Source organism: Anomaloglossus baeobatrachus, unplaced genomic scaffold (assembly GCF_048569485.1).
Source record: "Anomaloglossus baeobatrachus isolate aAnoBae1 unplaced genomic scaffold, aAnoBae1.hap1 Scaffold_3335, whole genome shotgun sequence".
NCBI lineage: Eukaryota > Metazoa > Chordata > Amphibia > Anura > Aromobatidae > Anomaloglossus > Anomaloglossus baeobatrachus.
Genome location: NW_027442714.1, coordinates 39088 through 61898, shown reverse-complemented (window position 1 = coordinate 61898; position 22811 = coordinate 39088). Strand labels below are relative to the sequence as shown.

General features: G+C 48.6%; 10 non-coding genes and 2 pseudogenes across 10 annotated transcripts; all 12 read left to right on the top strand.

The window, feature by feature from the left end:
* The first annotated feature begins 5209 nt into the window (after positions 1–5209).
* LOC142271030 (U2 spliceosomal RNA) lies at positions 5210–5414 on the top strand (annotated as a pseudogene).
* Positions 5415–6801: 1387 nt separating this feature from the next.
* LOC142271010 (U2 spliceosomal RNA) lies at positions 6802–6992 on the top strand. Its single transcript, XR_012736201.1, has one exon. It is a non-coding gene; the product is annotated as a U2 spliceosomal RNA (small nuclear RNA).
* A 1387-nt stretch (positions 6993–8379) lies between these two features.
* On the top strand, positions 8380–8606 carry LOC142271029 (U2 spliceosomal RNA; annotated as a pseudogene).
* A 1387-nt stretch (positions 8607–9993) lies between these two features.
* Positions 9994–10184, top strand: LOC142271009 (U2 spliceosomal RNA). The gene has a single exon (XR_012736200.1). It is a non-coding gene; the product is annotated as a U2 spliceosomal RNA (small nuclear RNA).
* A 1387-nt stretch (positions 10185–11571) lies between these two features.
* LOC142271008 (U2 spliceosomal RNA) lies at positions 11572–11762 on the top strand. The gene has a single exon (XR_012736199.1). It is a non-coding gene; the product is annotated as a U2 spliceosomal RNA (small nuclear RNA).
* Positions 11763–13149: 1387 nt separating this feature from the next.
* LOC142271007 (U2 spliceosomal RNA) lies at positions 13150–13340 on the top strand. The gene has a single exon (XR_012736198.1). It is a non-coding gene; the product is annotated as a U2 spliceosomal RNA (small nuclear RNA).
* A 1387-nt stretch (positions 13341–14727) lies between these two features.
* Positions 14728–14918, top strand: LOC142271005 (U2 spliceosomal RNA). The gene has a single exon (XR_012736197.1). It is a non-coding gene; the product is annotated as a U2 spliceosomal RNA (small nuclear RNA).
* Positions 14919–16305: 1387 nt separating this feature from the next.
* Positions 16306–16496, top strand: LOC142271004 (U2 spliceosomal RNA). Its single transcript, XR_012736196.1, has one exon. It is a non-coding gene; the product is annotated as a U2 spliceosomal RNA (small nuclear RNA).
* A 1387-nt stretch (positions 16497–17883) lies between these two features.
* Positions 17884–18074, top strand: LOC142271003 (U2 spliceosomal RNA). The gene has a single exon (XR_012736195.1). It is a non-coding gene; the product is annotated as a U2 spliceosomal RNA (small nuclear RNA).
* A 1388-nt stretch (positions 18075–19462) lies between these two features.
* Positions 19463–19653, top strand: LOC142271002 (U2 spliceosomal RNA). The gene has a single exon (XR_012736194.1). It is a non-coding gene; the product is annotated as a U2 spliceosomal RNA (small nuclear RNA).
* Positions 19654–21040: 1387 nt separating this feature from the next.
* Positions 21041–21231, top strand: LOC142271001 (U2 spliceosomal RNA). Its single transcript, XR_012736193.1, has one exon. It is a non-coding gene; the product is annotated as a U2 spliceosomal RNA (small nuclear RNA).
* A 1387-nt stretch (positions 21232–22618) lies between these two features.
* On the top strand, positions 22619–22809 carry LOC142270999 (U2 spliceosomal RNA). The gene has a single exon (XR_012736191.1). It is a non-coding gene; the product is annotated as a U2 spliceosomal RNA (small nuclear RNA).
* Positions 22810–22811: the final 2 nt, after the last annotated feature.

Sequence of the window (22811 nt, the reverse complement as noted above, 5' to 3'; positions counted from 1 at the left end):
ACCCAGGGACCTCCAGGAAGGCTCATCCAGAGGCTTCTTCGGCCCAAGAGGCCCCTACCTCCGACGCCAGCCAGCCGGAGGGAGCCCGGACGCTGCCTGAAAAGGCTCCAACCCTGGAGCCTTGGATGCGGCAGACGGTCGCCCTGAAGCTAAAGGCGGTGGATGGTAGGTTGCCGGACATGTCCAGCGACGTGTTCTGCAAGAAGATGATTCTGGATCAGGGCTTCTCCAGGGCGGAAACCCTGAGTGTCCAGACCTTCATGACTGGCATTTTTCTGGTAACCTTTGCCACGGTGAATGCCTGCAGAAGATACTGGGAGGCGATGAACGCAGCGATGCCGGACTCCCCTTTTCATTCTTTTTTAGGATCCTGTCCTATACAGAGGGATGAAAAGAGGATCACGGTCTCCATGCGGAACCCGCACACCCCAGGAAGAGACATCTCCACGTTCCTGGGACGTCTCTGCACAGTGGTGAGGGAGCCATCCCACATCCTTAACGGCAACGGATTCTGGACGGGTAAGTGGTCAGTAACCGTTCGACTCTACAGGGAACCAGCATCCGAGGATGGTCTCCAGCACCTGCCCCCGACATTCTCTCTGGGAAACTCCTTTGGTCTCATCTACTACCCGGACATGCCACACAACTGCAGGAAATGTGGCGGGAAAGGGCATTCGATGAAGACCTGCAAGGAGGACGCCTGCAGGGTTTGCCGGGTGACGGGACACAGCTCCAAGGACTGCCCAAAGAAGAAGACTTGCAACCTATGTGGACAGGCGGACCACCTTTACAAGGACTGCCCACAGCGGGAGAAATCCTGGGCAAGGGTTGCCGCGGCGACCCAGTATCGGGTAGTCACAGCTTCGTCGACCAAGGCAGCTACGACCAAGGCCACAGAGGCCAAGGACAAGGCGGCCAAGAACCCGGCGACCGTGGCTCCAGCCGATGCCCCAGCAGCCACGGAGTCCAGGAAAAAGAAGGGTAAGAAAACTGTTGCCCCCTCCCTGGTCCCCCCCCCTGTCACCCCTGTCCAAACCCCTCCCCCCCCGGCCAACCCTACTGAGGATTCCACTACCTCCGCCTCATTTCCCTACTCCTCAGTTGGTCTCCTCACCCCCCCCCCAAAGCCCACTCTCCCTCCCCAGACCATGAGAGCAGAGGGCCTCAGCACTCTTGCACTTTTCACCGAGGAGGATTTTCCAGCTCTTGTCTCCTCAGGTACAGGCCAAAGGAAAAGGAAGGTGGAAGATAGTCCTGTCGCAGAACCTTCCAAGCTGTTCATTGTGGACCTCAATCCACCCCAGGAAGAGGAGGATGGCCTCCTCCCAGAACCGGACGTGTTGGAGCAGATGGTGGAGTCCCTTGTGGCCGAAGAAGAAATGGAGGAGTCGGAAGCCACTGAGGCACCATCCCTGCTCGATCAGCTAGAAGAAGAGGGTCTGCTGGAGATACCCTTACCAGCAGGTGCCAAAGAGGAAGAACCGCCCGACCGGAGTGGTAACTAAGGCACACCGCCTGCTCTAACTTTCTCTTTCCTCCAATGACTGCTAACATTAACATCTTTTCCATTAATGTTAGGAGCATCAGAGACAAGTTCCGACGTCAGACAATTTTTGCGTTCCTTAACACTCAGTCTAGTGATGTATTTTTCCTGCAGGAATGCTCCCTTCCCTCCTCTAGGTCCTTCAACCATCTGGCCAGGGAGTGGACCCATGGCCCATCCTACTGGTCTGGCGGGGGCGACTGTAGGTCCGCGGGGGTCGCCGTGCTGATCAGGGGAAGCGCCTTCACATTGGACTCTGTTCAGGAAATCGTCTGCGGCAGGTTACTGCTCGTGGATGGCACCTGGGCGGGAGAACCTGTCAGGTTCATCAATGTGTATGCTTCTCCTGTGAAGAGCGATCGACTGGAGCTCCTCCAAGCCCTGCGCCCTCAGCTCGCTACCGCCAGGACGGTAGTGATGGCCGGGGATTTCAACTGCCCGATTGAGGAGGATGGACGCAGTTCTGGAACGGCTGCCAAGTTGGACGTCACATCCAAACTGCTCATTGAGATGGTGACCGAAGCCTCTCTTGTGGACGTTGTTGGCTCCATCGGACACGGATCTGTGAACTATTCATGGTGCCGATCCGATGGCTCGCTGCGTTCCAGGATTGACTTTGTGTTTACCTCTCGGGCGGTTGGGCGGAGTGGGCACTCGATGGTCCCCTGCTTCTTCTCTGACCACAGAGCCATTCACTTTCAAGGTGTGCTGGGCCATGGCTTCCCCATTGGCCCGGGCTCCTGGAAGCTGAACTGCTCTCTGCTGGAAAAGGGTGAGATTCTGGAGGAGCTTAGAGCTGCCTACTCCACGTGGCGGGCCTACAAGGCGGGCTTCCAGTCTGTTTCTGACTGGTGGGAATACGTTAAACTCGAGTTCCGTTTCTTCTTTCAGGCAAAGAGTCAACAACAGGCGTGTCTGAAGAGGAGGGACTTCAGGAGACTCCAGCGTGAGCTGCGTTCCCTGCAGGACCTTCTTCGATGCGGCTGGGACGTGAGAGAGGAGCTGGAGGAGACTAAGAGGAGCCTGAAAAGGCACTTCGAGGAGGAGTCCGAGCGAATTGTCTTCCGTTCCAAAGTGGAGAACCTGGAGAAGGGTGAGAAATGTAACTCGTTCTTTTTCAGGAAACTCCACGCCGGTCACACGCCCATGAATGAACTACGAGACGAGAGTGGAAGCATGCGACGCGGGAAAGAGAATGTGATGAAGGTCGTCAGCGACTTCTACAGCGAACTCTACGCCCGCAAGACTACTGACCCCGAGGCCGCCGATAAGTTCCTGTCAGGTATCACTAACCATCTTGACCCTGCAGACGCGGCGGCCATGGACGTTCCTCTGACGGTGGACGAGCTGCTCTCGGCCGCCAAATCCTTTAGTTCTGGCAGGACACCGGGCAGTGACGGCCTCCCAGCAGAGCTCTATGTAGCGCTGGGAGACCTAATCTGTCCGGACCTGTTAGGGCTGTATGAGGAGATGGTGGTGGAGGGCAGAATGCCTCCATCTCTGAGGGAAGGAATGGTCACGATCCTGTACAAGCGTAAAGGAGAGAGGTGCGACCTGAAGAATTGGCGTCCCATCACCCTTCTGAATGTCGACTACAAGATCCTGGCCAAGACGATGGCAACGAGACTGAAGACGGTTATCGGACGGATCATCCACCCGGATCAGACCTGCGGCATCCCCGGACGTCGCATCGCAGACAGCCTGGCTCTCATGCGGGACACGGTCGAGTACATCAAAGCCCGCCGGGTGCACGCAGCCCTGATCTCGTTGGATCAGGAAAAGGCCTTCGACCGTGTTTCCCATGAGTTCCTGGGCAAAGCTCTGCACAGGTTAGGTTTGGGTAACATGTTTTGTTTGTATGTCCAACTAATGTATTTTGATATTCACAGCTCGGTGTTGGTAAACGGCTGGAAGACTGACCCCTTCCCGGTCCTCTCAGGGGTCAGACAAGGCTGTCCTCTGTCACCTCTTCTTTTTGTTTGTGTTATAGAACTCTTTGCAGAGGCTATCCGGCGGAATGGAGAGATCAGAGGGATCACCGCACCAGGACCAGAACGCTTCGAGGTCAAGTGCTCGCTCTACATGGACGACGTGACCGTCTTCTGCGCGGACCGGCGCTCAGTCGACACCCTCGTCCAGACCTGTGAGACCTTCAGACGGGCTTCGGGAGCCAAAGTCAACTGCGGGAAGTCGGAAGCCATGCTCTTCGGGGACTGGCAGCCGGCCTCTTCCGCCCCCTTCCCTTTCAGCATCCAGCCGGATTTCATCAAGGTTCTTGGAGTCTGGTTCGGGAAGGAAGGAGCAGCCCTCAAGTCCTGGGAGGAACGCTTGACCAAGATCACCCAACGGATCGGTCTGTGGAGCCTCAGACGCCTCACCTGTGAGGGCAAAGCACTGGTCCTGCGTAACGAGGTACTGCCCGTGCTGCAGTACACGGCCCAGGCCTGGCCCCCCCTTGCCACCGTGTGCAGGGCCATTACCAGGACGGTGTTTCGTTTTGTCTGGGGATCCAAGATGGACAGAGTAAAGCGGAGCATCATGTACAAGGATCCTCGCAAGGGTGGGAAGGGCGTACCCGATATCCCCACCCTCCTGCGATCCTCCTTCGTATGTGACTGCGTTCGCCGAACTCTGCGAGTCAAGAGAGGTTCCGCGGGTGGGTCCATGTCTCGCTTCTTCCTGCTCCCCCTTTGGAGACGGTTAGGCTGGGACAAGTGGGACAGCTCCTTCCCCTACAACTGGACGGCGCCATGGTTCTACGGAGACGTGGTTCGGTTTGTGAGGGAACACCAACTGGAGGGACTCAAGCCTGATTTGTGGAAGCCAAAGACTATCCACAAACTCATCAGAGCCAAGGACGAAATGGAGAACATTCCAGGACTTCATCACGACACACTGGAGACTGTTTGGACAAACGTGTCATCGGCTGGATTGACCAACGGGCACAAGGACTTGTCATGGATGGCGATACAGGGCGGACTGCCCGTCCGGTCATTCATGCATGCCCGGAACCTGTGCAAAACCCGGTACTGCCCAAGGTGCCCCTTCGTGGAGGAAACATCGCTGCACGCCTTTTGGGACTGCCGTTTCGCACAGCGCCTGTTGGTTGCCCTGGAGGATGACCTGAGGAACTCCGTCCCCAGAGGGAGCCTATCGTACCATTCCGTACTTTATGGACTCTTCCCTGGAACTCACACCGTTGGAGCCATCCAGGAGGCTTGGCGCCTTATGAACTGCTTTAAGGACGCTATTTGGGTCGCCAGGAACCGGCTCATCTTGAAGAGGGAGAGGATGTCTATCCAGGATTGCCGCAGGCTGATCCACAGCCTGCTCAGAGACTATTCCATCATGGACAGTCCGGACGACAGCGCCGAGGAGGAGGTTTAGACCTCTTCCATGCCCCCTCCCTCCTTTTCCCGTTATGTGCGTCTTTCAATAAAGCTTCGGGCCTGTGATTTCCCCACCCTATCCCCCTTTTCCCCTACCCCCATCCCCCAATCGCCGGTTCGTCGTTATTTATTGTCTAACTTTTTCTTTCAGCTTGAGTGTTATGGATAAGCATAGGAGCGTGATGTATAGTTTAGTGCGTCGTACTCTATGGCTATGTAATGTAAGAAGGATTGTATATTTCTGTGTGTACGGGGCTGCGGCACTGTACACGGTTTGTTACCTATTTGTGAGTAGTGCAGGATAATAAAGATGCTGTTAAATCAAAAAATCTGTTCTTATCAGTTTAATATCTGATACGTCCCCTATCTGGGGACCATATATTAAATGGATTTTTAGAACAGGGAGATGGAAAAAGAGCTTGCTCTGTCCACTCCACGCATTGACCTGGTATTGCAGTACCTCCAGGAACGGTGCACCCCTTCTTAACCCAGTTTCCAAAAGCAGAACTCAATTCACCTGATTCATATTAGCCCGATTTAATGAATTGGAAGAAAGCATACGTCTTCATATGCACCTCAATTTGGCCCATTCACTTTTCACACTTCCTCCTTTTGTTTTTTATCTTTCACACTTTTGACTTTCTTTATTCATCCAAATAGCAAACTCATCACCACTCAACCTGACCAACTCGGCTATGTCCCCGTGCTGCAGTTCTCTGTCTTATCTAGATCATTTGCAATTGAATGGAATAGATCCCTTTTGGACAAAGTGGATTCACCTGCTGCTGCAGTGACCACAGGTGTGATAACATCTAGAATTGGCATCTGGTGCGATCTCTCCGCTTCCACTCCAAAGAAAGTTACCTGTTTATTCCTATCATGCATTGGTTTTTGGGGTTTTCTTTGAGTAATGATGATCTCTTTAGTAGTCTGTTGGCGCCCTCTCCTGGAGGAATAGTTTGCTTGCTCTTGGACATTCTAAAAGAGAGGTCATGATAGACATTGAGCTTCTGAGCTCAATTGGGGACAGTCATGGGTGATGAATGTTTGCAACCTACTGCGAAGCCTCATACCGCAATATAAGGAACGTCAAATACTAAGAAAGGGCGGCCTATGAAAGAATTACTACTTTCAATAAGTACACTTAAACGGCTAATTGGGAATAGAAAAACTGTAAAAAGCCCTCTGAGAAAGCCCCCCTCTAACCTTTGATAGTAAGCTTTTCTGTAGTCTGCCTGTTGATGTATTTTCCGTTTGAACTGTGCACAACATGAAGAGACGGAACACTGGCGGCTTGTCACAATGCCCCCCGATGACATCACAATAGCGCTGCTGCCTAGAAAACAAGCTGCGCAGAAGAAGTTGTTCTTTGGGTGGGAGGGTGGGCTAGTGGAAGGAGGGGGCAATCTCTTTTTTTCCCGGGTGGTAGGGGGATGACAGGAGAAGGGAAGCGGGTGGTGAGAAAGGTACAGAGGGCAGGGTTTGGGGGCTGGGAAGGAAAGGGAAAAGATTAGGGTTTGGGGATGATGAAAGGGCTTTCTACGGGTAAGGATGGCAAAGGGTGGCAGTGACGGAAAGTCAGGCAACCTGTCCTGTCCGTCTTTTTGTATCGTGAATTGGAAAGACTGCAAGGGGGAGGGGAGTTGCTTGCGCCCTAAAGGAGGAGTTATTCAGATTCATTGCAGTGGGCGGCGGCTGCAAAACGCACCATTCTTCTTGTTTTGGCTCTGCAAAGCAGCCTTTTCAAGGGTTGGCTTGGGTGACAAAATGTCTTGTGTAGGCGTGGGTTTGTCTCCCTCTCGCTCTCTCTCCCTAAGATGTGTCCGGCATAGGCCAGGGTGCCACTCGAGGCCCAAACCAATTCTGGTTATCGCTTCTCGGCCTTTTGGCTAAGATCAAGTGTAGTATCTGTTCTTATCAGTTTAATATCTGATACGTCCCCTATCTGGGGACCATATATTAAATGGATTTTTAGAACAGGGAGATGGAAAAAGAGCTTGCTCTGTCCACTCCACGCATTGACCTGGTATTGCAGTACCTCCAGGAACGGTGCACCCCTTCTTAACCCAGTTTCCAAAAGCAGAACTCAATTCACCTGATTCATATTAGCCCGATTTAATGAATTGGAAGAAAGCATACGTCTTCATATGCACCTCAATTTGGCCCATTCACTTTTCACACTTCCTCCTTTTGTTTTTTATCTTTCACACTTTTGACTTTCTTTATTCATCCAAATAGCAAACTCATCACCACTCAACCTGACCAACTCGGCTATGTCCCCGTGCTGCAGTTCTCTGTCTTATCTAGATCATTTGCAATTGAATGGAATAGATCCCTTTTGGACAAAGTGGATTCACCTGCTGCTGCAGTGACCACAGGTGTGATAACATCTAGAATTGGCATCTGGTGCGATCTCTCCGCTTCCACTCCAAAGAAAGTTACCTGTTTATTCCTATCATGCATTGGTTTTTGGGGTTTTCTTTGAGTAATGATGATCTCTTTAGTAGTCTGTTGGCGCCCTCTCCTGGAGGAATAGTTTGCTTGCTCTTGGACATTCTAAAAGAGAGGTCATGATAGACATTGAGCTTCTGAGCTCAATTGGGGACAGTCATGGGTGATGAATGTTTGCAACCTACTGCGAAGCCTCATACCGCAATATAAGGAACGTCAAATACTAAGAAAGGGCGGCCTATGAAAGAATTACTACTTTCAATAAGTACACTTAAACGGCTAATTGGGAATAGAAAAACTGTAAAAAGCCCTCTGAGAAAGCCCCCCTCTAACCTTTGATAGTAAGCTTTTCTGTAGTCTGCCTGTTGATGTATTTTCCGTTTGAACTGTGCACAACATGAAGAGACGGAACACTGGCGGCTTGTCACAATGCCCCCCGATGACATCACAATAGCGCTGCTGCCTAGAAAACAAGCTGCGCAGAAGAAGTTGTTCTTTGGGTGGGAGGGTGGGCTAGTGGAAGGAGGGGGCAATCTCTTTTTTTCCCGGGTGGTAGGGGGATGACAGGAGAAGGGAAGCGGGTGGTGAGAAAGGTACAGAGGGCAGGGTTTGGGGGCTGGGAAGGAAAGGGAAAAGATTAGGGTTTGGGGATGATGAAAGGGCTTTCTACGGGTAAGGATGGCAAAGGGTGGCAGTGACGGAAAGTCAGGCAACCTGTCCTGTCCGTCTTTTTGTATCGTGAATTGGAAAGACTGCAAGGGGGAGGGGAGTTGCTTGCGCCCTAAAGGAGGAGTTATTCAGATTCATTGCAGTGGGCGGCGGCTGCAAAACGCACCATTCTTCTTGTTTTGGCTCTGCAAAGCAGCCTTTTCAAGGGTTGGCTTGGGTGACAAAATGTCTTGTGTAGGCGTGGGTTTGTCTCCCTCTCGCTCTCTCTCCCTAAGATGTGTCCGGCATAGGCCAGGGTGCCACTCGAGGCCCAAACCAATTCTGGTTATCGCTTCTCGGCCTTTTGGCTAAGATCAAGTGTAGTATCTGTTCTTATCAGTTTAATATCTGATACGTCCCCATCTGTTCTTATCAGTTTAATATCTGATACGTCCCCTATCTGGGGACCATATATTAAATGGATTTTTAGAACAGGGAGATGGAAAAAGAGCTTGCTCTGTCCACTCCACGCATTGACCTGGTATTGCAGTACCTCCAGGAACGGTGCACCCCTTCTTAACCCAGTTTCCAAAAGCAGAACTCAATTCACCTGATTCATATTAGCCCGATTTAATGAATTGGAAGAAAGCATACGTCTTCATATGCACCTCAATTTGGCCCATTCACTTTTCACACTTCCTCCTTTTGTTTTTTATCTTTCACACTTTTGACTTTCTTTATTCATCCAAATAGCAAACTCATCACCACTCAACCTGACCAACTCGGCTATGTCCCCGTGCTGCAGTTCTCTGTCTTATCTAGATCATTTGCAATTGAATGGAATAGATCCCTTTTGGACAAAGTGGATTCACCTGCTGCTGCAGTGACCACAGGTGTGATAACATCTAGAATTGGCATCTGGTGCGATCTCTCCGCTTCCACTCCAAAGAAAGTTACCTGTTTATTCCTATCATGCATTGGTTTTTGGGGTTTTCTTTGAGTAATGATGATCTCTTTAGTAGTCTGTTGGCGCCCTCTCCTGGAGGAATAGTTTGCTTGCTCTTGGACATTCTAAAAGAGAGGTCATGATAGACATTGAGCTTCTGAGCTCAATTGGGGACAGTCATGGGTGATGAATGTTTGCAACCTACTGCGAAGCCTCATACCGCAATATAAGGAACGTCAAATACTAAGAAAGGGCGGCCTATGAAAGAATTACTACTTTCAATAAGTACACTTAAACGGCTAATTGGGAATAGAAAAACTGTAAAAAGCCCTCTGAGAAAGCCCCCCTCTAACCTTTGATAGTAAGCTTTTCTGTAGTCTGCCTGTTGATGTATTTTCCGTTTGAACTGTGCACAACATGAAGAGACGGAACACTGGCGGCTTGTCACAATGCCCCCCGATGACATCACAATAGCGCTGCTGCCTAGAAAACAAGCTGCGCAGAAGAAGTTGTTCTTTGGGTGGGAGGGTGGGCTAGTGGAAGGAGGGGGCAATCTCTTTTTTTCCCGGGTGGTAGGGGGATGACAGGAGAAGGGAAGCGGGTGGTGAGAAAGGTACAGAGGGCAGGGTTTGGGGGCTGGGAAGGAAAGGGAAAAGATTAGGGTTTGGGGATGATGAAAGGGCTTTCTACGGGTAAGGATGGCAAAGGGTGGCAGTGACGGAAAGTCAGGCAACCTGTCCTGTCCGTCTTTTTGTATCGTGAATTGGAAAGACTGCAAGGGGGAGGGGAGTTGCTTGCGCCCTAAAGGAGGAGTTATTCAGATTCATTGCAGTGGGCGGCGGCTGCAAAACGCACCATTCTTCTTGTTTTGGCTCTGCAAAGCAGCCTTTTCAAGGGTTGGCTTGGGTGACAAAATGTCTTGTGTAGGCGTGGGTTTGTCTCCCTCTCGCTCTCTCTCCCTAAGATGTGTCCGGCATAGGCCAGGGTGCCACTCGAGGCCCAAACCAATTCTGGTTATCGCTTCTCGGCCTTTTGGCTAAGATCAAGTGTAGTATCTGTTCTTATCAGTTTAATATCTGATACGTCCCCTATCTGGGGACCATATATTAAATGGATTTTTAGAACAGGGAGATGGAAAAAGAGCTTGCTCTGTCCACTCCACGCATTGACCTGGTATTGCAGTACCTCCAGGAACGGTGCACCCCTTCTTAACCCAGTTTCCAAAAGCAGAACTCAATTCACCTGATTCATATTAGCCCGATTTAATGAATTGGAAGAAAGCATACGTCTTCATATGCACCTCAATTTGGCCCATTCACTTTTCACACTTCCTCCTTTTGTTTTTTATCTTTCACACTTTTGACTTTCTTTATTCATCCAAATAGCAAACTCATCACCACTCAACCTGACCAACTCGGCTATGTCCCCGTGCTGCAGTTCTCTGTCTTATCTAGATCATTTGCAATTGAATGGAATAGATCCCTTTTGGACAAAGTGGATTCACCTGCTGCTGCAGTGACCACAGGTGTGATAACATCTAGAATTGGCATCTGGTGCGATCTCTCCGCTTCCACTCCAAAGAAAGTTACCTGTTTATTCCTATCATGCATTGGTTTTTGGGGTTTTCTTTGAGTAATGATGATCTCTTTAGTAGTCTGTTGGCGCCCTCTCCTGGAGGAATAGTTTGCTTGCTCTTGGACATTCTAAAAGAGAGGTCATGATAGACATTGAGCTTCTGAGCTCAATTGGGGACAGTCATGGGTGATGAATGTTTGCAACCTACTGCGAAGCCTCATACCGCAATATAAGGAACGTCAAATACTAAGAAAGGGCGGCCTATGAAAGAATTACTACTTTCAATAAGTACACTTAAACGGCTAATTGGGAATAGAAAAACTGTAAAAAGCCCTCTGAGAAAGCCCCCCTCTAACCTTTGATAGTAAGCTTTTCTGTAGTCTGCCTGTTGATGTATTTTCCGTTTGAACTGTGCACAACATGAAGAGACGGAACACTGGCGGCTTGTCACAATGCCCCCCGATGACATCACAATAGCGCTGCTGCCTAGAAAACAAGCTGCGCAGAAGAAGTTGTTCTTTGGGTGGGAGGGTGGGCTAGTGGAAGGAGGGGGCAATCTCTTTTTTTCCCGGGTGGTAGGGGGATGACAGGAGAAGGGAAGCGGGTGGTGAGAAAGGTACAGAGGGCAGGGTTTGGGGGCTGGGAAGGAAAGGGAAAAGATTAGGGTTTGGGGATGATGAAAGGGCTTTCTACGGGTAAGGATGGCAAAGGGTGGCAGTGACGGAAAGTCAGGCAACCTGTCCTGTCCGTCTTTTTGTATCGTGAATTGGAAAGACTGCAAGGGGGAGGGGAGTTGCTTGCGCCCTAAAGGAGGAGTTATTCAGATTCATTGCAGTGGGCGGCGGCTGCAAAACGCACCATTCTTCTTGTTTTGGCTCTGCAAAGCAGCCTTTTCAAGGGTTGGCTTGGGTGACAAAATGTCTTGTGTAGGCGTGGGTTTGTCTCCCTCTCGCTCTCTCTCCCTAAGATGTGTCCGGCATAGGCCAGGGTGCCACTCGAGGCCCAAACCAATTCTGGTTATCGCTTCTCGGCCTTTTGGCTAAGATCAAGTGTAGTATCTGTTCTTATCAGTTTAATATCTGATACGTCCCCTATCTGGGGACCATATATTAAATGGATTTTTAGAACAGGGAGATGGAAAAAGAGCTTGCTCTGTCCACTCCACGCATTGACCTGGTATTGCAGTACCTCCAGGAACGGTGCACCCCTTCTTAACCCAGTTTCCAAAAGCAGAACTCAATTCACCTGATTCATATTAGCCCGATTTAATGAATTGGAAGAAAGCATACGTCTTCATATGCACCTCAATTTGGCCCATTCACTTTTCACACTTCCTCCTTTTGTTTTTTATCTTTCACACTTTTGACTTTCTTTATTCATCCAAATAGCAAACTCATCACCACTCAACCTGACCAACTCGGCTATGTCCCCGTGCTGCAGTTCTCTGTCTTATCTAGATCATTTGCAATTGAATGGAATAGATCCCTTTTGGACAAAGTGGATTCACCTGCTGCTGCAGTGACCACAGGTGTGATAACATCTAGAATTGGCATCTGGTGCGATCTCTCCGCTTCCACTCCAAAGAAAGTTACCTGTTTATTCCTATCATGCATTGGTTTTTGGGGTTTTCTTTGAGTAATGATGATCTCTTTAGTAGTCTGTTGGCGCCCTCTCCTGGAGGAATAGTTTGCTTGCTCTTGGACATTCTAAAAGAGAGGTCATGATAGACATTGAGCTTCTGAGCTCAATTGGGGACAGTCATGGGTGATGAATGTTTGCAACCTACTGCGAAGCCTCATACCGCAATATAAGGAACGTCAAATACTAAGAAAGGGCGGCCTATGAAAGAATTACTACTTTCAATAAGTACACTTAAACGGCTAATTGGGAATAGAAAAACTGTAAAAAGCCCTCTGAGAAAGCCCCCCTCTAACCTTTGATAGTAAGCTTTTCTGTAGTCTGCCTGTTGATGTATTTTCCGTTTGAACTGTGCACAACATGAAGAGACGGAACACTGGCGGCTTGTCACAATGCCCCCCGATGACATCACAATAGCGCTGCTGCCTAGAAAACAAGCTGCGCAGAAGAAGTTGTTCTTTGGGTGGGAGGGTGGGCTAGTGGAAGGAGGGGGCAATCTCTTTTTTTCCCGGGTGGTAGGGGGATGACAGGAGAAGGGAAGCGGGTGGTGAGAAAGGTACAGAGGGCAGGGTTTGGGGGCTGGGAAGGAAAGGGAAAAGATTAGGGTTTGGGGATGATGAAAGGGCTTTCTACGGGTAAGGATGGCAAAGGGTGGCAGTGACGGAAAGTCAGGCAACCTGTCCTGTCCGTCTTTTTGTATCGTGAATTGGAAAGACTGCAAGGGGGAGGGGAGTTGCTTGCGCCCTAAAGGAGGAGTTATTCAGATTCATTGCAGTGGGCGGCGGCTGCAAAACGCACCATTCTTCTTGTTTTGGCTCTGCAAAGCAGCCTTTTCAAGGGTTGGCTTGGGTGACAAAATGTCTTGTGTAGGCGTGGGTTTGTCTCCCTCTCGCTCTCTCTCCCTAAGATGTGTCCGGCATAGGCCAGGGTGCCACTCGAGGCCCAAACCAATTCTGGTTATCGCTTCTCGGCCTTTTGGCTAAGATCAAGTGTAGTATCTGTTCTTATCAGTTTAATATCTGATACGTCCCCTATCTGGGGACCATATATTAAATGGATTTTTAGAACAGGGAGATGGAAAAAGAGCTTGCTCTGTCCACTCCACGCATTGACCTGGTATTGCAGTACCTCCAGGAACGGTGCACCCCTTCTTAACCCAGTTTCCAAAAGCAGAACTCAATTCACCTGATTCATATTAGCCCGATTTAATGAATTGGAAGAAAGCATACGTCTTCATATGCACCTCAATTTGGCCCATTCACTTTTCACACTTCCTCCTTTTGTTTTTTATCTTTCACACTTTTGACTTTCTTTATTCATCCAAATAGCAAACTCATCACCACTCAACCTGACCAACTCGGCTATGTCCCCGTGCTGCAGTTCTCTGTCTTATCTAGATCATTTGCAATTGAATGGAATAGATCCCTTTTGGACAAAGTGGATTCACCTGCTGCTGCAGTGACCACAGGTGTGATAACATCTAGAATTGGCATCTGGTGCGATCTCTCCGCTTCCACTCCAAAGAAAGTTACCTGTTTATTCCTATCATGCATTGGTTTTTGGGGTTTTCTTTGAGTAATGATGATCTCTTTAGTAGTCTGTTGGCGCCCTCTCCTGGAGGAATAGTTTGCTTGCTCTTGGACATTCTAAAAGAGAGGTCATGATAGACATTGAGCTTCTGAGCTCAATTGGGGACAGTCATGGGTGATGAATGTTTGCAACCTACTGCGAAGCCTCATACCGCAATATAAGGAACGTCAAATACTAAGAAAGGGCGGCCTATGAAAGAATTACTACTTTCAATAAGTACACTTAAACGGCTAATTGGGAATAGAAAAACTGTAAAAAGCCCTCTGAGAAAGCCCCCCTCTAACCTTTGATAGTAAGCTTTTCTGTAGTCTGCCTGTTGATGTATTTTCCGTTTGAACTGTGCACAACATGAAGAGACGGAACACTGGCGGCTTGTCACAATGCCCCCCGATGACATCACAATAGCGCTGCTGCCTAGAAAACAAGCTGCGCAGAAGAAGTTGTTCTTTGGGTGGGAGGGTGGGCTAGTGGAAGGAGGGGGCAATCTCTTTTTTTCCCGGGTGGTAGGGGGATGACAGGAGAAGGGAAGCGGGTGGTGAGAAAGGTACAGAGGGCAGGGTTTGGGGGCTGGGAAGGAAAGGGAAAAGATTAGGGTTTGGGGATGATGAAAGGGCTTTCTACGGGTAAGGATGGCAAAGGGTGGCAGTGACGGAAAGTCAGGCAACCTGTCCTGTCCGTCTTTTTGTATCGTGAATTGGAAAGACTGCAAGGGGGAGGGGAGTTGCTTGCGCCCTAAAGGAGGAGTTATTCAGATTCATTGCAGTGGGCGGCGGCTGCAAAACGCACCATTCTTCTTGTTTTGGCTCTGCAAAGCAGCCTTTTCAAGGGTTGGCTTGGGTGACAAAATGTCTTGTGTAGGCGTGGGTTTGTCTCCCTCTCGCTCTCTCTCCCTAAGATGTGTCCGGCATAGGCCAGGGTGCCACTCGAGGCCCAAACCAATTCTGGTTATCGCTTCTCGGCCTTTTGGCTAAGATCAAGTGTAGTATCTGTTCTTATCAGTTTAATATCTGATACGTCCCCTATCTGGGGACCATATATTAAATGGATTTTTAGAACAGGGAGATGGAAAAAGAGCTTGCTCTGTCCACTCCACGCATTGACCTGGTATTGCAGTACCTCCAGGAACGGTGCACCCCTTCTTAACCCAGTTTCCAAAAGCAGAACTCAATTCACCTGATTCATATTAGCCCGATTTAATGAATTGGAAGAAAGCATACGTCTTCATATGCACCTCAATTTGGCCCATTCACTTTTCACACTTCCTCCTTTTGTTTTTTATCTTTCACACTTTTGACTTTCTTTATTCATCCAAATAGCAAACTCATCACCACTCAACCTGACCAACTCGGCTATGTCCCCGTGCTGCAGTTCTCTGTCTTATCTAGATCATTTGCAATTGAATGGAATAGATCCCTTTTGGACAAAGTGGATTCACCTGCTGCTGCAGTGACCACAGGTGTGATAACATCTAGAATTGGCATCTGGTGCGATCTCTCCGCTTCCACTCCAAAGAAAGTTACCTGTTTATTCCTATCATGCATTGGTTTTTGGGGTTTTCTTTGAGTAATGATGATCTCTTTAGTAGTCTGTTGGCGCCCTCTCCTGGAGGAATAGTTTGCTTGCTCTTGGACATTCTAAAAGAGAGGTCATGATAGACATTGAGCTTCTGAGCTCAATTGGGGACAGTCATGGGTGATGAATGTTTGCAACCTACTGCGAAGCCTCATACCGCAATATAAGGAACGTCAAATACTAAGAAAGGGCGGCCTATGAAAGAATTACTACTTTCAATAAGTACACTTAAACGGCTAATTGGGAATAGAAAAACTGTAAAAAGCCCTCTGAGAAAGCCCCCCTCTAACCTTTGATAGTAAGCTTTTCTGTAGTCTGCCTGTTGATGTATTTTCCGTTTGAACTGTGCACAACATGAAGAGACGGAACACTGGCGGCTTGTCACAATGCCCCCCGATGACATCACAATAGCGCTGCTGCCTAGAAAACAAGCTGCGCAGAAGAAGTTGTTCTTTGGGTGGGAGGGTGGGCTAGTGGAAGGAGGGGGCAATCTCTTTTTTTCCCGGGTGGTAGGGGGATGACAGGAGAAGGGAAGCGGGTGGTGAGAAAGGTACAGAGGGCAGGGTTTGGGGGCTGGGAAGGAAAGGGAAAAGATTAGGGTTTGGGGATGATGAAAGGGCTTTCTACGGGTAAGGATGGCAAAGGGTGGCAGTGACGGAAAGTCAGGCAACCTGTCCTGTCCGTCTTTTTGTATCGTGAATTGGAAAGACTGCAAGGGGGAGGGGAGTTGCTTGCGCCCTAAAGGAGGAGTTATTCAGATTCATTGCAGTGGGCGGCGGCTGCAAAACGCACCATTCTTCTTGTTTTGGCTCTGCAAAGCAGCCTTTTCAAGGGTTGGCTTGGGTGACAAAATGTCTTGTGTAGGCGTGGGTTTGTCTCCCTCTCGCTCTCTCTCCCTAAGATGTGTCCGGCATAGGCCAGGGTGCCACTCGAGGCCCAAACCAATTCTGGTTATCGCTTCTCGGCCTTTTGGCTAAGATCAAGTGTAGTATCTGTTCTTATCAGTTTAATATCTGATACGTCCCCTATCTGGGGACCATATATTAAATGGATTTTTAGAACAGGGAGATGGAAAAAGAGCTTGCTCTGTCCACTCCACGCATTGACCTGGTATTGCAGTACCTCCAGGAACGGTGCACCCCTTCTTAACCCAGTTTCCAAAAGCAGAACTCAATTCACCTGATTCATATTAGCCCGATTTAATGAATTGGAAGAAAGCATACGTCTTCATATGCACCTCAATTTGGCCCATTCACTTTTCACACTTCCTCCTTTTGTTTTTTATCTTTCACACTTTTGACTTTCTTTATTCATCCAAATAGCAAACTCATCACCACTCAACCTGACCAACTCGGCTATGTCCCCGTGCTGCAGTTCTCTGTCTTATCTAGATCATTTGCAATTGAATGGAATAGATCCCTTTTGGACAAAGTGGATTCACCTGCTGCTGCAGTGACCACAGGTGTGATAACATCTAGAATTGGCATCTGGTGCGATCTCTCCGCTTCCACTCCAAAGAAAGTTACCTGTTTATTCCTATCATGCATTGGTTTTTGGGGTTTTCTTTGAGTAATGATGATCTCTTTAGTAGTCTGTTGGCGCCCTCTCCTGGAGGAATAGTTTGCTTGCTCTTGGACATTCTAAAAGAGAGGTCATGATAGACATTGAGCTTCTGAGCTCAATTGGGGACAGTCATGGGTGATGAATGTTTGCAACCTACTGCGAAGCCTCATACCGCAATATAAGGAACGTCAAATACTAAGAAAGGGCGGCCTATGAAAGAATTACTACTTTCAATAAGTACACTTAAACGGCTAATTGGGAATAGAAAAACTGTAAAAAGCCCTCTGAGAAAGCCCCCCTCTAACCTTTGATAGTAAGCTTTTCTGTAGTCTGCCTGTTGATGTATTTTCCGTTTGAACTGTGCACAACATGAAGAGACGGAACACTGGCGGCTTGTCACAATGCCCCCCGATGACATCACAATAGCGCTGCTGCCTAGAAAACAAGCTGCGCAGAAGAAGTTGTTCTTTGGGTGGGAGGGTGGGCTAGTGGAAGGAGGGGGCAATCTCTTTTTTTCCCGGGTGGTAGGGGGATGACAGGAGAAGGGAAGCGGGTGGTGAGAAAGGTACAGAGGGCAGGGTTTGGGGGCTGGGAAGGAAAGGGAAAAGATTAGGGTTTGGGGATGATGAAAGGGCTTTCTACGGGTAAGGATGGCAAAGGGTGGCAGTGACGGAAAGTCAGGCAACCTGTCCTGTCCGTCTTTTTGTATCGTGAATTGGAAAGACTGCAAGGGGGAGGGGAGTTGCTTGCGCCCTAAAGGAGGAGTTATTCAGATTCATTGCAGTGGGCGGCGGCTGCAAAACGCACCATTCTTCTTGTTTTGGCTCTGCAAAGCAGCCTTTTCAAGGGTTGGCTTGGGTGACAAAATGTCTTGTGTAGGCGTGGGTTTGTCTCCCTCTCGCTCTCTCTCCCTAAGATGTGTCCGGCATAGGCCAGGGTGCCACTCGAGGCCCAAACCAATTCTGGTTATCGCTTCTCGGCCTTTTGGCTAAGATCAAGTGTAGTATCTGTTCTTATCAGTTTAATATCTGATACGTCCCCTATCTGGGGACCATATATTAAATGGATTTTTAGAACAGGGAGATGGAAAAAGAGCTTGCTCTGTCCACTCCACGCATTGACCTGGTATTGCAGTACCTCCAGGAACGGTGCACCCCTTCTTAACCCAGTTTCCAAAAGCAGAACTCAATTCACCTGATTCATATTAGCCCGATTTAATGAATTGGAAGAAAGCATACGTCTTCATATGCACCTCAATTTGGCCCATTCACTTTTCACACTTCCTCCTTTTGTTTTTTATCTTTCACACTTTTGACTTTCTTTATTCATCCAAATAGCAAACTCATCACCACTCAACCTGACCAACTCGGCTATGTCCCCGTGCTGCAGTTCTCTGTCTTATCTAGATCATTTGCAATTGAATGGAATAGATCCCTTTTGGACAAAGTGGATTCACCTGCTGCTGCAGTGACCACAGGTGTGATAACATCTAGAATTGGCATCTGGTGCGATCTCTCCGCTTCCACTCCAAAGAAAGTTACCTGTTTATTCCTATCATGCATTGGTTTTTGGGGTTTTCTTTGAGTAATGATGATCTCTTTAGTAGTCTGTTGGCGCCCTCTCCTGGAGGAATAGTTTGCTTGCTCTTGGACATTCTAAAAGAGAGGTCATGATAGACATTGAGCTTCTGAGCTCAATTGGGGACAGTCATGGGTGATGAATGTTTGCAACCTACTAGCGAAGCCTCATACCGCAATATAAGGAACGTCAAATACTAAGAAAGGGCGGCCTATGAAAGAATTACTACTTTCAATAAGTACACTTAAACGGCTAATTGGGAATAGAAAAACTGTAAAAAGCCCTCTGAGAAAGCCCCCCTCTAACCTTTGATAGTAAGCTTTTCTGTAGTCTGCCTGTTGATGTATTTTCCGTTTGAACTGTGCACAACATGAAGAGACGGAACACTGGCGGCTTGTCACAATGCCCCCCGATGACATCACAATAGCGCTGCTGCCTAGAAAACAAGCTGCGCAGAAGAAGTTGTTCTTTGGGTGGGAGGGTGGGCTAGTGGAAGGAGGGGGCAATCTCTTTTTTTCCCGGGTGGTAGGGGGATGACAGGAGAAGGGAAGCGGGTGGTGAGAAAGGTACAGAGGGCAGGGTTTGGGGGCTGGGAAGGAAAGGGAAAAGATTAGGGTTTGGGGATGATGAAAGGGCTTTCTACGGGTAAGGATGGCAAAGGGTGGCAGTGACGGAAAGTCAGGCAACCTGTCCTGTCCGTCTTTTTGTATCGTGAATTGGAAAGACTGCAAGGGGGAGGGGAGTTGCTTGCGCCCTAAAGGAGGAGTTATTCAGATTCATTGCAGTGGGCGGCGGCTGCAAAACGCACCATTCTTCTTGTTTTGGCTCTGCAAAGCAGCCTTTTCAAGGGTTGGCTTGGGTGACAAAATGTCTTGTGTAGGCGTGGGTTTGTCTCCCTCTCGCTCTCTCTCCCTAAGATGTGTCCGGCATAGGCCAGGGTGCCACTCGAGGCCCAAACCAATTCTGGTTATCGCTTCTCGGCCTTTTGGCTAAGATCAAGTGTAGTATCTGTTCTTATCAGTTTAATATCTGATACGTCCCCTATCTGGGGACCATATATTAAATGGATTTTTAGAACAGGGAGATGGAAAAAGAGCTTGCTCTGTCCACTCCACGCATTGACCTGGTATTGCAGTACCTCCAGGAACGGTGCACCCCTTCTTAACCCAGTTTCCAAAAGCAGAACTCAATTCACCTGATTCATATTAGCCCGATTTAATGAATTGGAAGAAAGCATACGTCTTCATATGCACCTCAATTTGGCCCATTCACTTTTCACACTTCCTCCTTTTGTTTTTTATCTTTCACACTTTTGACTTTCTTTATTCATCCAAATAGCAAACTCATCACCACTCAACCTGACCAACTCGGCTATGTCCCCGTGCTGCAGTTCTCTGTCTTATCTAGATCATTTGCAATTGAATGGAATAGATCCCTTTTGGACAAAGTGGATTCACCTGCTGCTGCAGTGACCACAGGTGTGATAACATCTAGAATTGGCATCTGGTGCGATCTCTCCGCTTCCACTCCAAAGAAAGTTACCTGTTTATTCCTATCATGCATTGGTTTTTGGGGTTTTCTTTGAGTAATGATGATCTCTTTAGTAGTCTGTTGGCGCCCTCTCCTGGAGGAATAGTTTGCTTGCTCTTGGACATTCTAAAAGAGAGGTCATGATAGACATTGAGCTTCTGAGCTCAATTGGGGACAGTCATGGGTGATGAATGTTTGCAACCTACTGCGAAGCCTCATACCGCAATATAAGGAACGTCAAATACTAAGAAAGGGCGGCCTATGAAAGAATTACTACTTTCAATAAGTACACTTAAACGGCTAATTGGGAATAGAAAAACTGTAAAAAGCCCTCTGAGAAAGCCCCCCTCTAACCTTTGATAGTAAGCTTTTCTGTAGTCTGCCTGTTGATGTATTTTCCGTTTGAACTGTGCACAACATGAAGAGACGGAACACTGGCGGCTTGTCACAATGCCCCCCGATGACATCACAATAGCGCTGCTGCCTAGAAAACAAGCTGCGCAGAAGAAGTTGTTCTTTGGGTGGGAGGGTGGGCTAGTGGAAGGAGGGGGCAATCTCTTTTTTTCCCGGGTGGTAGGGGGATGACAGGAGAAGGGAAGCGGGTGGTGAGAAAGGTACAGAGGGCAGGGTTTGGGGGCTGGGAAGGAAAGGGAAAAGATTAGGGTTTGGGGATGATGAAAGGGCTTTCTACGGGTAAGGATGGCAAAGGGTGGCAGTGACGGAAAGTCAGGCAACCTGTCCTGTCCGTCTTTTTGTATCGTGAATTGGAAAGACTGCAAGGGGGAGGGGAGTTGCTTGCGCCCTAAAGGAGGAGTTATTCAGATTCATTGCAGTGGGCGGCGGCTGCAAAACGCACCATTCTTCTTGTTTTGGCTCTGCAAAGCAGCCTTTTCAAGGGTTGGCTTGGGTGACAAAATGTCTTGTGTAGGCGTGGGTTTGTCTCCCTCTCGCTCTCTCTCCCTAAGATGTGTCCGGCATAGGCCAGGGTGCCACTCGAGGCCCAAACCAATTCTGGTTATCGCTTCTCGGCCTTTTGGCTAAGATCAAGTGTAGTATCTGTTCTTATCAGTTTAATATCTGATACGTCCCCTATCTGGGGACCATATATTAAATGGATTTTTAGAACAGGGAGATGGAAAAAGAGCTTGCTCTGTCCACTCCACGCATTGACCTGGTATTGCAGTACCTCCAGGAACGGTGCACCCCTTCTTAACCCAGTTTCCAAAAGCAGAACTCAATTCACCTGATTCATATTAGCCCGATTTAATGAATTGGAAGAAAGCATACGTCTTCATATGCACCTCAATTTGGCCCATTCACTTTTCACACTTCCTCCTTTTGTTTTTTATCTTTCACACTTTTGACTTTCTTTATTCATCCAAATAGCAAACTCATCACCACTCAACCTGACCAACTCGGCTATGTCCCCGTGCTGCAGTTCTCTGTCTTATCTAGATCATTTGCAATTGAATGGAATAGATCCCTTTTGGACAAAGTGGATTCACCTGCTGCTGCAGTGACCACAGGTGTGATAACATCTAGAATTGGCATCTGGTGCGATCTCTCCGCTTCCACTCCAAAGAAAGTTACCTGTTTATTCCTATCATGCATTGGTTTTTGGGGTTTTCTTTGAGTAATGATGATCTCTTTAGTAGTCTGTTGGCGCCCTCTCCTGGAGGAATAGTTTGCTTGCTCTTGGACATTCTAAAAGAGAGGTCATGATAGACATTGAGCTTCTGAGCTCAATTGGGGACAGTCATGGGTGATGAATGTTTGCAACCTACTGCGAAGCCTCATACCGCAATATAAGGAACGTCAAATACTAAGAAAGGGCGGCCTATGAAAGAATTACTACTTTCAATAAGTACACTTAAACGGCTAATTGGGAATAGAAAAACTGTAAAAAGCCCTCTGAGAAAGCCCCCCTCTAACCTTTGATAGTAAGCTTTTCTGTAGTCTGCCTGTTGATGTATTTTCCGTTTGAACTGTGCACAACATGAAGAGACGGAACACTGGCGGCTTGTCACAATGCCCCCCGATGACATCACAATAGCGCTGCTGCCTAGAAAACAAGCTGCGCAGAAGAAGTTGTTCTTTGGGTGGGAGGGTGGGCTAGTGGAAGGAGGGGGCAATCTCTTTTTTTCCCGGGTGGTAGGGGGATGACAGGAGAAGGGAAGCGGGTGGTGAGAAAGGTACAGAGGGCAGGGTTTGGGGGCTGGGAAGGAAAGGGAAAAGATTAGGGTTTGGGGATGATGAAAGGGCTTTCTACGGGTAAGGATGGCAAAGGGTGGCAGTGACGGAAAGTCAGGCAACCTGTCCTGTCCGTCTTTTTGTATCGTGAATTGGAAAGACTGCAAGGGGGAGGGGAGTTGCTTGCGCCCTAAAGGAGGAGTTATTCAGATTCATTGCAGTGGGCGGCGGCTGCAAAACGCACCATTCTTCTTGTTTTGGCTCTGCAAAGCAGCCTTTTCAAGGGTTGGCTTGGGTGACAAAATGTCTTGTGTAGGCGTGGGTTTGTCTCCCTCTCGCTCTCTCTCCCTAAGATGTGTCCGGCATAGGCCAGGGTGCCACTCGAGGCCCAAACCAATTCTGGTTATCGCTTCTCGGCCTTTTGGCTAAGATCAAGTGTAGTATCTGTTCTTATCAGTTTAATATCTGATACGTCCCCTATCTGGGGACCATATATTAAATGGATTTTTAGAACAGGGAGATGGAAAAAGAGCTTGCTCTGTCCACTCCACGCATTGACCTGGTATTGCAGTACCTCCAGGAACGGTGCACCCCTTCT